Here is an 18,534-nt window from a genome sequence, read left to right as displayed (position 1 = left end):
TGCAGTGGGCCACATGATCCCTTACAAGAATAATAAATTGTTAATGATTGGTCTCTGTTATTTAGTTAAGGGATTATCAGATATATTATAACTGATCTATTGAAAACAAGAAAATTAATCCACTAAAATCTCCCCAATTTACAATGAAATCGCCCAGACTGGTAAGAACAAAAGTGATGCTGCTGCTCACGGCCAAAGTGAATGTTTCATGTAGAAGTTTGTAATATTATCCTGATTCCCCCCTTGGGAAACAGAAAAACAAATTTTGGAGAGAAAACTTGAGATTAGAGTAGCAGCAAAAGAAGGGGAAAAGGAGACATGTTTAACCATTTATTGCCCTGCCAAGCAGCTTCCCTCTATTGAAATTTAAATGAGGGACAATTAAATCCCCGTGGAGAAAAAGCCATTGTGGGGAGGGGACCTAATTGGAAAGGGAGAAAAGGAAAAGTGTTTCATACCTCCGCAGCTTCTTGGAAGAAAATTGTGTCCTCAGAGTTTGACCTTCAAGCACTCTTACGTCATATGACATTACATAAACTATTGATTCAACTTCAAACTGTTAATGCTAATAATGAATTCCTCTTTAAAAGGGTCCCTTTAGACTAGTATTTCCTGCAATCATTTTCAGATCCCTCCAGAATGGTGTTTTGTTTTGTTTTGGTGGGTTTGCAGTGCATTTGCAGTGGATTTACACTAGGCTGTCCATATATAATTCTGCTTTATTAGTAGCTCTGTGATGCTTCTCCAGTATTTAACAAGATTATTGCGGTCTGGAGGGGCAGTCTTATACACAAAGAGCGAACCACCCATGTGGAACATTTGTGGTATAAAAGTTACAGGATTTCAAGGGGAGTTACAGGACATGCACTTACTGGAATTGAAGCAGTATGTCCTCAAAAGCTTTGTAGGCACTTTTAGTATTGAAAGCAAGATAATATCTAATTGCCTCGATACCACCATTAATATAAATAATCATGAATGCATAATAAAACAATTTTTGAAGGGGCCCCTACTTGTTGGTTTCACTGATTTTTATACTTTGTTGTTGTTGTTTAGTCGTTTAGTCGTGTCCGACTCTTCATGACCCCATGGACCAGAGCACACCAGGCACTCCTGTCTTCCACTACCTCCTGCAGTCTGGTCAAACTCCGGCTGGTAGCTTCGAGAACACTATCCAACCATCTTGTCCTCTGTCATCCCCTTCTCCTTGTGCCCTCCATCTTTCCCAACATCAGGGTCTTTTCCAGGGAGTCTTCTCATGAGGTGGCCAAAGTATTGGAGCCTCAGCTTCAGGATCTGTCCTTCCAGTGAGCACTCAGGGCTGATTTCCTTCAGAATGGATAGGTTTGATCTTCTTGCAGTCCATGGGACTCTCAAGAGTCTCCTCCAGCACCATAATTCAAAAGCATCAATTCTTCGGCGATCAGCCTTCTTTATGGTCCAGCTCTCATTTCCATACATCACTACTGGGAAAACCATAGCTTTAACTATACGGACCTTTGTTGGCAAGGTGATGTCTCTGCTTTTTAAGATGCTGTCTAGGTTTGTCATTGCTTTTCTCCGAAGAAGCAGGTGTCTTTTAATTTTGTGGCCGCTGTCACCATCTGCAGTGATCATGGAGCCCAAGAAAGTAAAATGTCTCACTGCTTCCATTTCTTCCCCTTCTATTTGCCAGGAGGTGATGGGACCAGTGGCCATGATCTTCGTTTTTTTGATGTTGAGCTTCAAACCATATTTTGCACTCTCCTTTTTCACCCTCATTAAAAGGTTCTTTAATTCCTCCTCACTTTCTGCCATCAATGTTGTGTCATCCGCATATCTGAGGTTGTTGATATTTCTTCCGGAAATCTTAATTCCGGCTTGGGATTTATTCAGCCCAGCCTTTCGCATGATGAATTCTGCATATAAGTTAAATAAGCAGGGAGACAATATACAGCCTTGTTGTACTCCTTTCCCAATTTTGAACCAATCAGTTGTTTCATATCCAGTTCTAACTGTAGCTTCTTGTCCCACATAGAGATTTCTCAGGAGACAGATGAGGTGATCAGGCGCTCCCATTTCTTTAAGAACTTGCCATAGTTTGCTGTGATCGACACAGTCAAAGGCTTTTGCATAGTCAATTTTATACTTTAGTATGATGTAAAGCTCTGGCTTACTATATTATTTTCCCTTGGGGTTGAATATATATATATATGTTGACAGAGTCACTTAGTTACACAGAATATTATTTTGCACCCTTGCCTAGGAGCATGTTTTCAAATAATTGAAATGACAGCCCACCATTTGACCTGTGTGGAAGAGAGACGGCGCTAAGATTCTGAAGGTTTGCAAACAAATATATGAGCAAATACGTTGACGCGCAAACTGTTAAATTAGTCCATACAATTGTGTTCAGTATTCTACATGGCCCTAGATGAGGATAATGCAATCCCTCCACTGGTCTGTGTAATTGCTCTGGGCTTGAGATGGTAATCCCATAAATCATTTCCAATCAGTATCACAACAAAATAAAACAGCATTTCAGTAGAATTTTTACAGTGCAATTCTAGGCATGAGTGACCTCGGAGGGACTTACTTTTGAGGAGGCATGCAAGGGATTGTACCGGAAACACTGTTGAAATACCAATTTATTTTATTATGATCCTGATTGACTATGATCAAAGTAACTGCCATGAGACTTGCTCCGAGGTGGGTGAGCTTAGAACTGTAGCCTTAGGACAGAGCTGGCCCAGTCATTGGGCAGAGTGAGGCCACTGCTTTAGGTGGCACAAGCCTGTCCCACTGCCTTTGCCAGTGCTGGACAAATGCTGCTGCCAGCGGTACCAATTTTGGGCAAGATCACACCCATTTTGTGAAAGAGCTTGCCTGAAATCAATGCACTCTTGCCTAAAATTGACAGGGTGCACAGCGGCAGCCGAGCGGGCAGTGTTGGCGATGGTGGCAGCAGCAGCAGATGTGGTGGTGGTGGGAGAGGCGGCAGGGCAGAGTAGCTCATCCCATTTCACCTCAAGCAGCAATACAGGATTCATTGCCTCTCTTAGGAGCTCCACAGATATCACCCTGATCCAGTAAGAATGATCTGTACAAGGAACCAGGCTTCTACTTATGGATTATGGTACTGATAGCATGCATTGCCTATGAAAGAGTCCAGGTTTGTTCAGTCCCAGGCATCCTCAGTTTGAAGCATCAGGTAACAGATGATGGGAAAGGCCTTTGACTAACAGAGGCTCGGGAAGAGTGGCTGCCAGTCAGAGTAGATACTACTGCCCTAGATGAACAAAAAATCTGACTTGGTACAAGGCAGCTTCATGAATCTCTGTATCAGGAGTGTGGAGGAAATTTCCTGTCATCCAACACTCAGAGGTATGCAGAATGGTGTGCTGTGTGTCTCTAGTTTGAGGAAGGTCTTCATTTTCCCATCCATCCCGAACTGACAGTCCTGTCAAAAATGACAATGCTTCCTCTCCCTTTGGGTAGAGAATGTGTGTGAAGTTCCCTGGAGTGGCAGTATCCTTTGTATTTACTGACGGGAAAAAGAAGAAGAGTTTGGATTTGATATCCCGCTTTATCACTACCCTAAGGAGTCTCAAAGCGGCTAACAATCTCCTTTCCCCTTCCTCCCCCACAACAAACACTCTGCAAGGTGAGTGAGGCTGAGAGACCTCAGAGAAGTGTGACTAGCCCAAGGTCACCCAGCAACTGCATGTGGAGGAGTGGGGACACGAACCCGGTTCACCAGATTACAAGTCTACCGTTCTTAACCACTACACCACACTGGCCACACCATAAGTGGCTGCTCCACTTCCCCACGCAGGAAGCTGAAGCTGAGGTGCAATGGTTTTTTACAAGGCTACTTTAGGAATTTACAGTTGAGCAATGATTGGAAGCTAGGTTATACACATATGTGCACATGCATGTACACACACGTCCTTGGATCTAGAGAGGCATGAGTCAAGGCTTGTGTGTATAATGGGGATTTCCTTTCTCTTCCCCCCCATGCTACAGCCCTGTATTACTACAACTGAGGACCAGAGGACCCTTTGCAAAGTACACATGTGATGCAATCAGGGAGGAATGGGCAGAAATTAAGGACCGCCATCCATGTGCTAGTAAAGTGCCTTCTGTTCTTTCAATGCCAGCAGTGGCCCTTTTAAATCAGAGGCTTCCTATTGTTAAACATTGTAAAGCCATCATATATATTTTTGTTATGCATCAAGAGACAGTATAGCAGACACCCATGTATTTCTGTGTTTCCTCTTTTGTAGCTGTCAGACTTTCCCAACTTTATGGAAGGTGCCATTCATCAAAATTAGGATTCAGCATGAACCCTGATGTATTTATCAGCCATGCAACAATATTTTCTATTCTTTTTTTCTGAGTTTTTCCTATCTGTCTCATTGGAGATTTAGTTAGTAAGCTATATAAATAAGCACGGCATATAGGTTCATTAGATTGATAGGAAGAGACACCTTGTCACTTGTGAAAAGATCAGGTATATAAATGGAGCCAAATTAAGTCTAGCTACGGGCCAGTAAATTACAAAATAATTGACAGGAGTCTGGCCACATTTGTCTGCAGGCTCCTTCTATCACAACCTGTGCAAATGACAAGAATTGTACCTATTTGTAAGAACTAGATCCGGACAATGCAGTTTCACCAAATGAATCGTAGTAACAGCAGCAACAATGAGGAAGCCTTTGGCAGGGTATGCAACGAGCATTTCAATAAATAGTTAGGATTATATCTTGATTCGCTGCAGATTGGGAGTGTGCTGTTAAGTTTGCTGTGTATACAAACCAGGTTTTTGTGATTATTGGATGCCCTTAACAAATATAAAAAGATTGCAAAGGAAGAGGCACGGTTGGCAGGAAATTAAACTAGGGATATAATTTCTAGGCTAGGGGAATACTCCTGAGCATGTTCCATAGACAAGGTTCTAGATGGAGAATTTTCTAGAAAAAACATCAAGTTCTCTCACACAGCCTAAAATTTCTTTCTGACACTGCTATTTAAATACCTTTCTGATCCTGATTTTTTTCTTATGCACAGACTGTAGCTGTGTAACTATTCTTATCTCCTTTCTTCGAAGGGACCCCAAGCAGCACCCATGATTTTTTCAATTTTGTCCTCAGAACAACCCTTCAAGGTTGGTTAGATTGGGAGATAGTGACAGGCTGAAGGTCACCCAGTGAGCTTCCTGGCCAATTGGAGATTTGAACTGTGGTCTCCTCAATCCTAGTTTAATATCGTTTCTGCTATTCCATACTGGCTCGATCTTTCTCTATGAGACAACTGCTGCATTTATCCTTATTCTGTGCCTACTTGGCCAGCAATGACTAGAAGCCGTTCATTAAAATGAATCACAGATTTGCCAAAATTGTAACCAATGTGCCATTTACTTTTCAGTATCAGTTGGGGACAGAAGACAACAGCCCTGGGTAAAGCTAATTCACCGTAGACTAAATGCTACAAGATACAATATAGTGATGAGGAACCTAGAGCTGGTGGACCTAATCTATGCCATGCCCCCTCCCGACTCCCTGAACTGGGATGGGGTCTTCTCATCCCCATTGTGGTGTGCTAGGTGGGGAAGGGTTATATACATACACAGGTCTTCTAACAATCAGCAGCAAGGTTTAGTACCAACCAAGGACTAGTCCCAACATTTCTCTTTGCTAGTACTGGTAGTGAAAAGTAGCTGAAAAATGAAGCATGTTTTGAATTCCATATATTTGGTGGAGGTGGTCTGAGTTTATTCCACCTTCTGTGTGATATACCTCTTGGGCTTCCCAGGCGCTCTTCTGTTTAGGTAATAACATTTGGAACACATGTTGGTAGATCGACGTCAGCAAAAAAAGTTACAATAGAAATGGAGCCCTGGTTTATTTTCGTAAAATAAAAACTCATTCAGAGAGTCAGAGCTGCGCTTTGGAGTCTGACCGTGTGAACTTTCTCTGTTCCAGCAAAGAATTGTGAAAGTTAAACCTTTCTTTACCTCTGAAGATATAGAATCCTGTGAGCTTACATCAAAACCGTTCTATCAGTTTTTGGTGTGCTTCTTACAAAGTTCAATATACCAGAAATCAGTTTGACAGACCCATCGGATAAGATCACATCATCTCAGCGATATTAAGAGCTTAGGGCATTATATTTCTCCAGCTGTTACTTCCAGATAGCAGGAAACTGATTAGTTAAGCTCCCTTTGATTTTTCTTTTACCTTATCTGTATGCTATGATGGAGGTACTTACTGGTCAATTTGCATAGGCATATTGGAGAGCATAAACATGACTTTTCCCTTCCTATAATTGCCCTTAGTATTGCAGGTATTTGGGGATTTTAGGCTGCAGTCCTATACCCATCTACCCAGAAGCTAACCCTGTTGAACGCAGTGGGACTTAGGTTGAGTAGACATGTATAGGATTGTGCTGTCAACAGCAGACTTTTGATTCTAAACTATTTGAGATTAAGAAATTAAACATTAAATGAAGGCTAAAGTAGATTGCCTGGCATATCTACATTTCCCAAAATTTAATATTTCCCTATCTATTAATCTGTTTATGAATTGGCAGAGGAGCCGCATAGCCCTGGCAGGGATACAAAAACATTCACTGTTAAATATTTGCTTGAGTGCAGTGAATCAATCTGTATTGCCCAGATGTTGTTCATTCTTTAAACAATAATTTCCAATTTCACCCTATCTGCACAGAGATTAATTTCCCCACATAGGTACATATATTTATGGCTGCAACTGTAACCCACCAATATATTGTTCTATTTAATGGCACCTTCACAAAAGTTGTAATCCAGAAGCATTAATATTGTGGTGGTTGGCCATTAATTTCACTGGCATGTGGACTATTTCCAAATTCTTATCAAAAGTAAATGAAAACTGATGGCATGGGGAAATGTGTATGGTATCCCTCTGGATTGCCTTGTGGCAGGTGATACTGGGATTATTGTTGTACAGTGGCTCCAGTCTTTCCTGAGGTTTAATTCTGGACATTCATCAAATGCAGAAGTTTGAACTTGATGACCCCTCCAACTCTACAATTCTATGATTTTAAGTCATGTGATTTGGGCATGTCCGTGATATATTTTTCTTGGTCTGATGTTATCTGTATCAATTTTTGTATTGATGAAGTTACAGATAGGTAGCCGTGTTGGTCTACCATAGTCAAAATAAAAAAATCCTTCCAGTAGCACCTTTAAGACCAACTAAGTTAGTTCTTGGTATGAGCTTTCGTGTGCAAGCACTGGTGTATCTGAAGAATACACACTTCAGATACACACTGGTGTATCTGAAGAAGTGTGCTTGCACACGAAAGCTCATACCAAGAACTAACTTAGTTGGTCTTAAAGGTGCTACTGGAAGGATTTTTTTATTTTGTATTGATGAAATCCTTGATGTTTGCAGTTTGTCATGTACTTTTAAATTACATTCTTGTAGTATGGGGGTTAACAGCAGGAGAACAAAAGTAGATTTTGTGAGCCCTTATGGTTGCTAAGAGACCTATACTTTGAGCTTGGATAGATATAAAATGATGATGTCCTCATTTGAGGATCCATTGAAAACAGCTGTCCCCAGCCTGGTGCCCTCCCAATAATATTGTCAAGAGTTGTACAACCCTCATTGGCCATGTTAGCTGATGGGAATTGGTGTCCCAACAACATCTTGGGTGTGTGTGTGTGTGTGTGTGTGTGTGTGTGTGTGTCAAGTTTTGGAAGAATTTCTTAAAACAGTACAGTACACCACCACATGCTCTCTTTATTTGTAATCATTCTTTTATCACATTTCACAACTGCTGTTACCAGGTATGAACAAAACATTCTACAGGGATATAAAAAAGCATTTATCTTAATTGACAGGTTTACTGCTGTACCACGGTAGGGCTCAGCTTTTATCTCGGCTATTAATCAGCATAACTAAACCAAAGCAGTTATAATTTATGACAACATGCACTCTGACTATTCGTATTTACAAGGGGCAGTTCCTGTTTCCTGATAACTGGCCTGATAAATTGCTGTCTTGTTTTGGGCAGTTAGGGATGCCTTGTTCCTAATGCTGTTAGGGTGAGCTGCTGGGGCTGTAACTTCAAGTCTCCTTCCTTAGGCTTTCAATAAGTTGAACTGAGTTGGTGGATGAGTGGCTGCATCTTGTCTCTAGTGCCCTGAAAGTAAACACATCCCTATGGGCCTTAAAATGCCATGCAATGCCCAGCCTACCTTCCCATATGCACTTAAAATGTGAACTTTGAGCTGTAGATAAATGGTTAGATGCAGAGTAGGATGGTCACACTTAGGTTCTGTTGAATCAGTTTAACTCATTTAAGTCTCATTTATTTCAGTGGTTCCAAAGTGTGGCTCCGGATCCAACCCAATATTTTCTAGGACACTGATACATGTCAAATATGTCAAAACAAAGAAACCAACATTCTCGTGGCTTTGGGTCTGAAATCACATTTTTGAAACTGGGTTGCAAGCCACAGTATCCAAGTTTGTCCACCCACCTAGGGAATCTTCAGATGAAAGGGGGATTAGCTATATTGACTGTTTCCTGCTTCTCTTGGTGGAAGACTTTGCTGGACTTGTGTGAGCAGAAGGACACGAAGTGATACAATCCATAGTTTATATCTTGATGGTGCTGCTTTTTTTAAAAAAAGTAAAGGTAAAGGTCCAGTTGCGGACAACTCTGGGGTTGCGCCGTTCATCTCGCTTTACTGGCCGAAGAAGCCAGCATTTGTCCACAGACAGAAAGCGAGGCAAAAGACAAAGGAGACAGATACAACTGGGTGTTAATGTGCAATAAATATGAGAAATGAGCCTATAATTGTAAACCTCTAAAACTATATCTGAACAGAAGAAGATTAATTGAGTTAGTATATAAAGTGGACCCTGTGCTTTGTTATGGATGCATTAAGGTTTCAGCTTTGAAATGCTTGCTGGAAACTTTTCTATTCAGCCAGACCTATGCTGCAGGCAATGTTTTTTTGCTGTGGTTTGTAGACGATGCAGCATTGACAGCACAGTTCTATAGAGTCTCATCAATTGTTTTGCCCAAGCCTGCATGAAGTTTGGCCTTACCACCAGTCTGATGAAGACCAACATTTCTGGGTCAGGATGTCACCAGCACTCCATGCATCAGCACTGGTGACCACATGCTTAAGGTGGGAGACGATTTTGTCTACCTGGGCTATCAACCACCAGAACTATCAACCTTTCTGTCAGTGGTTAACTGGACAAGCATATTGACAAGGTAGCTACAGCAATGGCTCACATCTCCAAAACGGTATGGAAGAATGTGATGCTGATGACCAATGAAGGTCTGCCAGGCTTGAGTGTTGAGCATGCTGCTTTATGGAAGTGAGTCATGGGCAACTTACACCACCAGGAGCGACGCTTCAACACTTTCCATATGTGCTGCGTCAGGAAGATTTTGGGCATCACAGTGCAAAGCCCACATTCCCAGCATATTCACACTCCTGTCTCAGCGACATCTTCGCTGGCTTGGTCATGCCCACAGAATGGAAGATGGCAGGATCTCCAAGGACGTGTCCTATGGGGAGCTGGCTTCAGGCACCAGACCCACTGGCAACGCAATTTTCCATTACAAAGGTGGCTGAAAATGTGACATAAAGGCTGGCAACATCAGCCCTGCCATGTGTGAATCCCTTGTAGATGACCATAGTGCCTGGAGACAATCAGGTTCTGCATTCACATCAGTGACCAGAGGAGTAATAACTGCTGGGAGGGGCACAGAAAGAAGAAATGCCATGGTACACCTGTATCAGCACAACCAGATGTCTTCATGTGCCCTAGCTGCAATAAAGCATGTCTCTCTTCTATAGCCACAGCAGGTGCTGTAACTCTCCAACGGTGCCCAATGGCGCACTCCCCTATTGTCTTCCGAGACAGATGGCAACCAATATGGTTACTGTATGGTTTTATGTATTTTTGTAAACCACTTATATGTTTTTAATGAAATAAATATATATGGTAAGTATATAAAGTAAATAGATAAGTAAATATTTTCATAAGTAAATAAATTAAATAAGGTTGAAAGAAATGCAGCTTCAAATGATCCAGCATCGTTGAATCATGCCACTTTGATAGGCTCATGCTGTGATGTGGCAGTCACCATAGTAATTCTCTCCTTGATAGTGGCAGCTGCAACACTAGTTAATTATGCAGTGACTTCTAGCACTGGGTAGTGCTATCAGTGCAACACATTCTTGCTGATGTTTCAGGCTGTTTTCTGACACAACATTTCTCAGTTTCAGGAGTTGCTGGATCTAATATGCCCCATGTAGTGAATTTCTGAACTGCAGGTGGCCCCCTTCTTCAGCCACTAGGCTGACACAGGTTAACCACTAGGTTCTTCTGGGAAGGATGAAATGTAAAGAGATTCCTTTTCCAGCTAAGCCTTGCATGAGCCACATTGTCTTCCTGAGCTCTGCAATGATCCTGTGTCCTTGATTATTCTACCTTCTATTTGGTCCTGATTTCTGACTTGATCCTGCCTCCTGGTTTTCCCTTTGGCCTTCCCCAATCAGCCATCACAGGTGCAAACCATCTTATCTAGGAGTTGCAGTTATTGTGCAGCATGGTTAACAATGCCAGGGCTTTGAGAGCTTTAGTAAAAACACTCTCTCTGTTGATCAATTTTGCATGCCAAAGGTCTTAAATCCACTCCTTAGGATCTCCAAGTGGGGTTGAGAAAGACTCCTGTTTGAAACCTGCTGCCAGGTAAAGTAGATTGATAATGAAAGAAAGCAGGAAGGAAAGAAAGGAAAGAAAAGAGGAATAGGAAGGAACAAAATACACCAACTGTAATAAAAGAAAAGAAAATGAAATGAAATAGCAACCCTTGTTCTAGATTTAATTCTGATCAATAGGAAGAAATTGGTTGAAAGTGAAGATGCCAGATAACTGGGGGAAAATGATAGTTTTGACTTACTGAAAGAAATGCTGAGTCTCAGTTTGAAAACTTCTAAAGACAATAATTTTAGGCTGACTTCTAAGTACTTTTGTTCCTCTCATTTTATGTAATTTGCTTTAACTTCTTTAAATGCCTGCAGATTTGGTTCCAGTGTACTTTTAAATAAATGGAACTGACTGCATAGCCAGTCATAGTACAGAATAATAAAGCTTTCAGAAAACTGTTATGATCCATTATATTTCCCTTGGAAAAATGCCGGGTCCCATCAAATGTATTTCTGTTCATGGACGGCAAGTTTGCTGCTCCAAATGCCCAGTGACCATTGTGTATAATTCAAGTAGTCATTGGTTGTGGGTTCACAATAAATTATGTACTAATGCACCTATAATGCTAAAAAATTATGTAACTGGAGGAGGATTTTATGTGTAAAACTAACTGGTTAGAAAAGCATCGGCAAACAGTTGCATGACTGCAATTGTTAACAACCCTACCCCATGCATGTTTACATAGAAATCCAACTGTGCTCAATGGGGCTTTTTTCCTACTAGGAGTGGGCAAATGTGTCTATTTATGTTTCCCTGTTTCTTATTTTTCCTCTATCAGTTTGCAATTCTTTTTAATATCCTCATGAAAATTCATGACATTTTAGTGCAAATATCTCCTAATACACATTTTACATGTAATTTTGCCTAATATACAGTGTCCCCCCCGAAGAAATCTCTCCTAATTAATTGCATTTCTGTAAGTTATTTTCACACATAAATACATTTTTGTTTACACTTTACCTTGGTACATGCACTTTTGTACACACTCCTAGGCTGCAGAGCTGCATTGCAAAATTTGGAGAAGTGTGAATTTTGAAGGGTGGCTGTATTTTATTTGCATATTGTTTTGGGAAATGCAGATTATGTAGGCCATGCCTTTAAATGTGATCTGAATCGAATTTCGGCTCCATGCCTTCTCCTTGGTATGTTTAGGACTGCAGCCTAATTTGGGAACCTTTCAGACCCAAATTCTAACTCTCTGCAGCAGGGCTGGGGATTCTGTGGTCTTCCACCCTATTGGCCATGCTGCCTGGGACTTATGAAAGTTGGAGTCAACATCTGGAAAGCCACCAATTCACCATCTCTGCTTGTCTCCTATGTAGTCGCACTTCCTCTCCTCTTGTGATTCTCCCTACCACTCCTTCTGATACAATCCACTAAAGGTCATAGGCTTCATTTTACATAGGGAGCATGTGCCAAATGTGTCACTTCTGTGGTTAGGGTTATTTTCAGTTTCAGGGTCAAAAAGTGCTTAACCACTCACCACCTTCTTGTATTGATTGTTGATGTGAGGGGGCTGAAGGGCTAATACATGAGACAAGATAGTCAGTTGAGCTGGGAAAAGCCTCCTTATTTTAATGATTCCATTCACACTGTTGATAAATTGGATTTTTGGAGGAGACTATAGACCTCTTCAGGTGTTCAATGAAAGATGCATGAGGAACTACTGAAAGTGTGCCAGCTAGCATCACTTCTAAATCTGATCTGAAAGCAAACATTTTCTGACTATAACAGAGAACTTCTACTTCTTCTTTGGCAATTACTTGTAGCCAAGTAAGATTGTCTTCCATGAACACAGCCTTAACAGTGAGTCTGTAAGTAACTGTGGAGGCCAGTTCTGGATCCACACGTCATTCCACAGTGAGGACATAGGTTTCCAGACGGGAGATGATCACGGTGAGGGTTTGCCAAATGTGCCTTCCTCTTAGCACGTTTCTCCCTTCTGTCCTGAGTTTGAGCGTCTTCAATGCACACAACACCTTTCTTTGGTAAAGGCTGTTCTCCAATTAGAGCATTCACAAGCCAGTGTTTCCCAGTTGTTGGTGTTTATACTACATTTTTTTAGATTTGCCTTGAGAGAATCTTTAAACCTCTTTTGTTGACCACCAGCATTACGCTTTCCATTTTTAAGTTCAGAATAGAGTAGTTGCTTTGGAAGACAATCATCAGGCATCTTCACAACATGACCAATCCAACAAAGTTTATGTTGAAGAATCATTGCTTTTGACACTGGTGATCTTTGCTTCTTCCACTGGCATTAGTTTGCCTGTCTTCCCAAGTGATGTGTAAAATTCTTCAGAGAATGGAATCTTTCAATGAGTTGGAGATGGCGTTTATGAGTGGTGCATGTTTCACAAGCACCCTCCTAGCTTCCTTACAAAACAAAGCTTTTCACCTCACAGGGTTATAGAATGGATAACAGTTGTTCCTTGAGGAGGGATGGGATACAGTTTTAATACATTTAATAAAATGAACTCTGTTTTTGGATTATAGAGGCCCACATTTCCACCTTATTCAGTTTTTTAACTATGGTGAATGGGCGCTTAGGCAACTCTGCCCATGTTCCCAAGAAGTTGATAAATTGATTCTGGTTGTGCCACTATAATGAATGAGCATTTTAACTGTTGTATAATTACATCCTCTTGCTGGGGAACCTGGACATCTTATCAAAGTGGAAATCTACTTCCTAGTTAAAAGTATGCAATCACTGCTTTGTGGGCATGATTTTGGATCATGGATTGTTTGGGGCCAGGTTGGTGTCAGACTCTGAAAAGCATAAGCCAAGATGTAAGATGACTGGATATGATGTGTTTCCTCTCTCTCTTTTTGTGCTGCCCCCAAAAGCTTGTGGTCACTATTGTACAATCCTTCTGTGAAGCACAGGGTATTTTGTTTCGTTCATTGTGAAGGAAAGCCACATGCATCTTTCAAAGGATCATCAAAGAGGAATTGGAGTAAATTATATAGTGGGCTTGGAGAGCTGAAAAAAGCTCACATCTGACAAGCAGTGCACCTCTTGGGTTTCAGATAGTACATGGGTAGACAAGTCTAAGAAGCTTGGGACACAAATTTTCATGCCTATGGAGGCTCATTTACTAAATGTATTGTATTTAGCATTACCTCTAGAAGTGTGTACTCAGTTTTGACCAAACTAAGCCTCCTAGAGGGCTATGATAATTTGTGCCCTGTGCTTTTTTAGACTCTTCTACCCATGTACGCCTGCTCCCTTGGCCAATAAAGTGAGATGAGTGCCGCAACCCCAGAGTCGGCCACGACTGGACCTAATGGTCAGGGATCCCTTTACCTTTTTATCCATGTACTATCTGAAACCAAAGGAGTGCATTGGTTGCCAGATGTGAAATATATTGGCATTATTTTCAGCTCTCCTACCCCACTAATAGTCTGTCCAAATTCCTTGCTCCAGTTGAAAACAGGCAGAAATGTGTTTGCAACCTGAAGATCCAGAGTGCTACAACCCTATACACCCTTGCTTGGGAGTAAAGCACAGAGGGACTTACTTCTAAGTGCACGTGCATAGAATTGCATTGTAAATTTTCAGAGATTTTTCTGACACATACCTGTAGGAAATGAACAGCTGGGATGGGAATTTAATCTTGTTAAGGTTTATGACAGAGTGATAGCTATGGTCTGGCTAACTATCAAACACTTAACACAATTTAGCCATAATGAATCTTAATCAAATTGCCTATGCATAGTGTGTAGGTGGTACATGACAACTGATATTAAGAAAGGGCTTCTCAAATTGCAAAAGAAAGCCCTGTGCAGGGTGATCATTTATTCCCATTATAATGTATTTAACTTTTTAAACCCCCCCCCCACACAATCACAACCCACAGAGAAGAATGTATGAATTACCTTGCAATAGAGGAAACTGTTGTAGTTCAGCAATATCTGAATGGGCAATTCCATCATCCCTGGGCTGGGTCTGATGAAAATTTAGATCCAACAACAAATGGGCCCTAATCCATGCAGTACACAAAATTAACAATGCCTTGCTACAATTACTTTATGATTATATTTTTGTCTGAAGTGCTTTACTAAAATATTTTCATTATGGCAACATGAGCAAGGCACAATTTGGGGGATCATTTATTTAAAATAATTGTTTTTAAATGTTTAACAATTCTGGGAAATCATTTATAATAGGGGGAAAATATGCGTGCAGAAAGCCTTTTAACTTTGTTTGAGCACCTGCTTCATCATCAGCCATGGCTGAGTTTTTCCCCCCATCTGTAAATCTTCAAGTCAGAAGCTGGAAGCGCTGTCTGCATGAGGAAAAAATGTATTTGGATTTTAGACTCATTTTAGAAACCACAGAATGTGTCATCTCATTGTCAAATTGCCTGACCAATAGTGGATATTGCCTTACCAATTTCTGGCCCCCTTGAACAGATTAAGGAAAATGCAGGCATATCCCAAGTAGATGATCTTCAAAGAGCGCCAGGTTCTTCTGAAAATGTGCTTTTGCAAAATGTGTCATTTACATTTTCATCTTTTCAGGTGCAAAGTAATATCAGCAGGTAAAGAGGCAATCATGTCAGCTTTACTAGCAAGAAACTGATGAACACCCCCTCTTGAGGCAGTTTCCACTTACTTTCTCGAAAAATGAGTAAGCATTTTTCTGCTGCACAGGAAGCAAATGTCTTTTATGAAGCAACCAATCACTCCAGTCAGCTTGAAGTTTCTGAAGGAAAGTTTTGGAAGCACCAAGGTAGGTCTAAAGAATTGTTCTGACTTCACTGCTATGTGGTAAAGATATGACAGAATATTCAGCTTCTGGCATCATGCGAGCAGTTTATGGGTTTGTGCAGCATAGGAGGCGGCCTCATAAGTGAATATTGCTTCTTTGGTGTTCTGTAAGGGGTTCAGTTAAAAGTGTCCAGGACCAAAAAGTGAGCAATGCTGTGAGCACCTGTTTTCAATAATTTGGAATTTAAAGAAATGCAATGTCATGGGTCTAGTTTCCATGGCTCTTAGAATTGTCTTGGTTTAGGAAAATAGGAAGTTGCCTTACGGGATCATTGGTATGTCGAGATTGGGGTTGTTACCACAGTGCCTCTGCAAATTTTCCCTGAGCCTACAAAACCTCTGTTCCAACTTCCTGCTCATCGCCTTCTTTATCATGGGTGGGTGGGAATGGTCACCTTTTTCTCCCCCTTGAAAGGTACATAAAAGTGAAAGAGGAAACATCAGCAAGAAGAGCATCAGTTTTGGGTACTTAAACAGGTTCCCAAACTTGGGTCTATAGCTGTTTTTGGACCACACTTCCCATCACCCCTGACTACTGGTCCTGCTAGCAAGGGGTGATGGGAGTTGTAGTCCAAAAACAGCTACAGACCCAAGTTTGGGAAAACCTGGTCTAAAACACAACTCAAGACTGCTCCCATGGCTATCCCAATCCCTGATGATCATAAATCTTATTGAAAACTCTTCCAACCCATCACCACTTCCAGGCCTAGCACCTGAGCCAGCTCTCCTGATTCAGAAGTTAGTTACGCATTCAGCGTTCGATTAAGCTGGGACAAGCATGGCACTGCAGATGTGTATCCAAATACATAACAGTGGCTGCAGAAACCTGCTTTCACACACACATTTCAATGATGTCAGTTTCCAGCTGTACCTCATCCAGTGCCATTGTGCTGTGCAATGCCCATGCATATGTGAACCAGCCCTGTGCCATATTGTGATGCAAACATCACGGCCATCCTGCGCTTTGTATTGTGCAGTTAGTACGATTTGAAATATCCCCACGGCTAAGAAACATGACCACATTGCTTCCTTGTCACTTGAATGACTATATGAGCTGCACTTAATTCTGAAGGTTCTGACACAAGGATCAGGAGAAGGCTGTTTTCTATTCTGAAAATCTTTCGAAAATCAAGCGACTCTGTCATCACACCGATATTTATATAATGGCCGAGCGTTGTCTGCAATGTTTGTAGCTATTTTGTCAAAAAGAATAGTTTGATGGTTTATGAGTATCTGCCTCTCATTAGATTTTTTTTTTGGGGGGGGTAGCTGCACTGTAATATAGCTAAAATGTCTGCATTGCAGAGGCCGTATTGAGGTGTAGAACTCCTTGCTGGGCTAATTATCCTTTTGAACATACTGTGCTCTGCAAGGAATGGAAATAGCTACATTAATCACCACGTGGGGTTTCAACGTGAAAGGTTCCTTTTCAAGTGCAGGTTAAAGCTATTTCCCAAGCAGTCAACTACTATCTATACACAAAGACATTTGCGCTTGAGGGATTTGTGGCTCAGCGGCTCGGCTGAATTTTGAACAACCGGGGGGACACTTTGGGCCAATCTTTGAGTATCATTTTCCAATTGCCAGATGGGAAAGAATTTTGCGTTTCGGGATACTTCTTAGTCCATAGTGGTTTCCTGAAAGCCCAGTACAGCCCACACCCCTGAAGGAGTTGGAGAATGTGGGATAGGTGTGGATGCTGTGTAACTGCTGCATCCTTGGACCTGACTTGAATCTGCAGAGGGAGGAGCTGGTCTTTGTGCTTGACTAGCCCCATAGGCTACAGCAGGGTTTCTCAAACTTCTCTGGTCTACATCAGGCATGGCCAAACTCGGCCCTCCAGCTGTTTTTGGACTACAACTCCCATCATCCCCATCTAGCAGGACTAGTGGTCAGGGATGATGGGAATTGTAGTCCAAAAATTGCTGGAGGCTCAAGTTTAGGCAACTCTGGGCTACAGGGTTGCTTATTCAGGGAGGGAAAAGGTCTTCCTTCAGAACTTGCAATGGATCACAAGTTTTAGTGGTTTGCTGATCAAACCTTCTTCCCCTAGAACCCTGGGAAGGGAAATAGGAGTCCCCTAACAACTGACAGCTCCCCTAACAAACCACAGCTCCCAGAATTCCATGTCTGCTTAAAGTGGTACTGTCGTGCTTTGAATGTACGGTCACCATCTTGTCCTTTGCCTCAGGCACCCAAAAGTCTTGGTTGTGTCCCAGTGTCTGACCCCGTTAATTTGTTTTTAAAAGTTTCCATTTTCTCTTTGATCTTAATTTCCATTCTTGGAGCGACACGAACGACTAGTGAGAGCAAGCCAATTAACTACAGAGCCCTGACTCTTAAACTCCCATAACAACAAGCTGCTATTGTTTCTGCTGTTACTTCTTCTGTTTAGCCCAGAGGGAACTTTGTCGTTCTTTTGTTCTTTCCCCCTTCACCAATTTTCATGAGCAAATGCCAGCGTAGCTAAAATCCAGACGCTTGTCGTTTGACACCAGATAGAGTGCAGTACGATTAGCACGATTAGCTGGTTTGGGATTTAGCTTTCCACTGGAATTAATGCTCTGGAACATTAATCTGCTGAATGCTGCATGTTTAGAAAGTTTTTGTGTTTGCATATTCTTTTGGAAAGATAGTTGTGTTTACACAGGCTTAGATTTAAAAATGTAATTTCGTGCGTAACCGATGGTGTGGGTAATCGACTGATAGCAGGCAAAGATTAATGCCAAAAAAGAAAATACATATGTAGTATTTAAGCTGCATTAATATTCATAATGTTCCCTGCAGTTATTATGTATAAAATACTTTAAAGTGCCGTTTCTTCTTGGAATTCTGGTTTGTGCTGTTTCCCACCACCACCTTATTTTGAATTCTGAACAAAGCTTCCAAATTACACGGTCAGCTAGGATTTCTGCTTTGCTACTTTTTCTAGTACATGGAAAAGTTCTTAATCAGATTAAACATGTCAATTTCGCCATCTCGGCTAATTCCATTAATTTTAG

At 41.4% G+C, this 18,534-nt stretch overlaps 1 protein-coding gene across 2 annotated transcripts in view; it reads left to right on the top strand.

Annotated features, from left to right (window-relative positions):
- ZNF385D (zinc finger protein 385D) overlaps positions 1-18,534 on the top strand; it is a 609,973-nt gene that overhangs the window by 53,517 nt on the left and 537,922 nt on the right. For both annotated transcript variants that reach the window (XM_080974820.1, XM_080974826.1), the window contains exon 5: positions 15,284-15,494. The gene's annotated coding sequence lies outside the window, so the exon portion shown is untranslated. The remainder of the gene's footprint in view (positions 1-15,283; positions 15,495-18,534) is intronic.

The sequence above is a fragment of the Podarcis pityusensis genome (genome assembly GCF_964106645.2).
Source record: "Podarcis pityusensis genome assembly, chromosome: 12".
NCBI lineage: Eukaryota > Metazoa > Chordata > Lepidosauria > Squamata > Lacertidae > Podarcis > Podarcis pityusensis.
The sequence above is the reverse complement of the archived record's forward strand: the minus strand, read 5'-3'. Positions and strand labels throughout refer to the sequence as shown.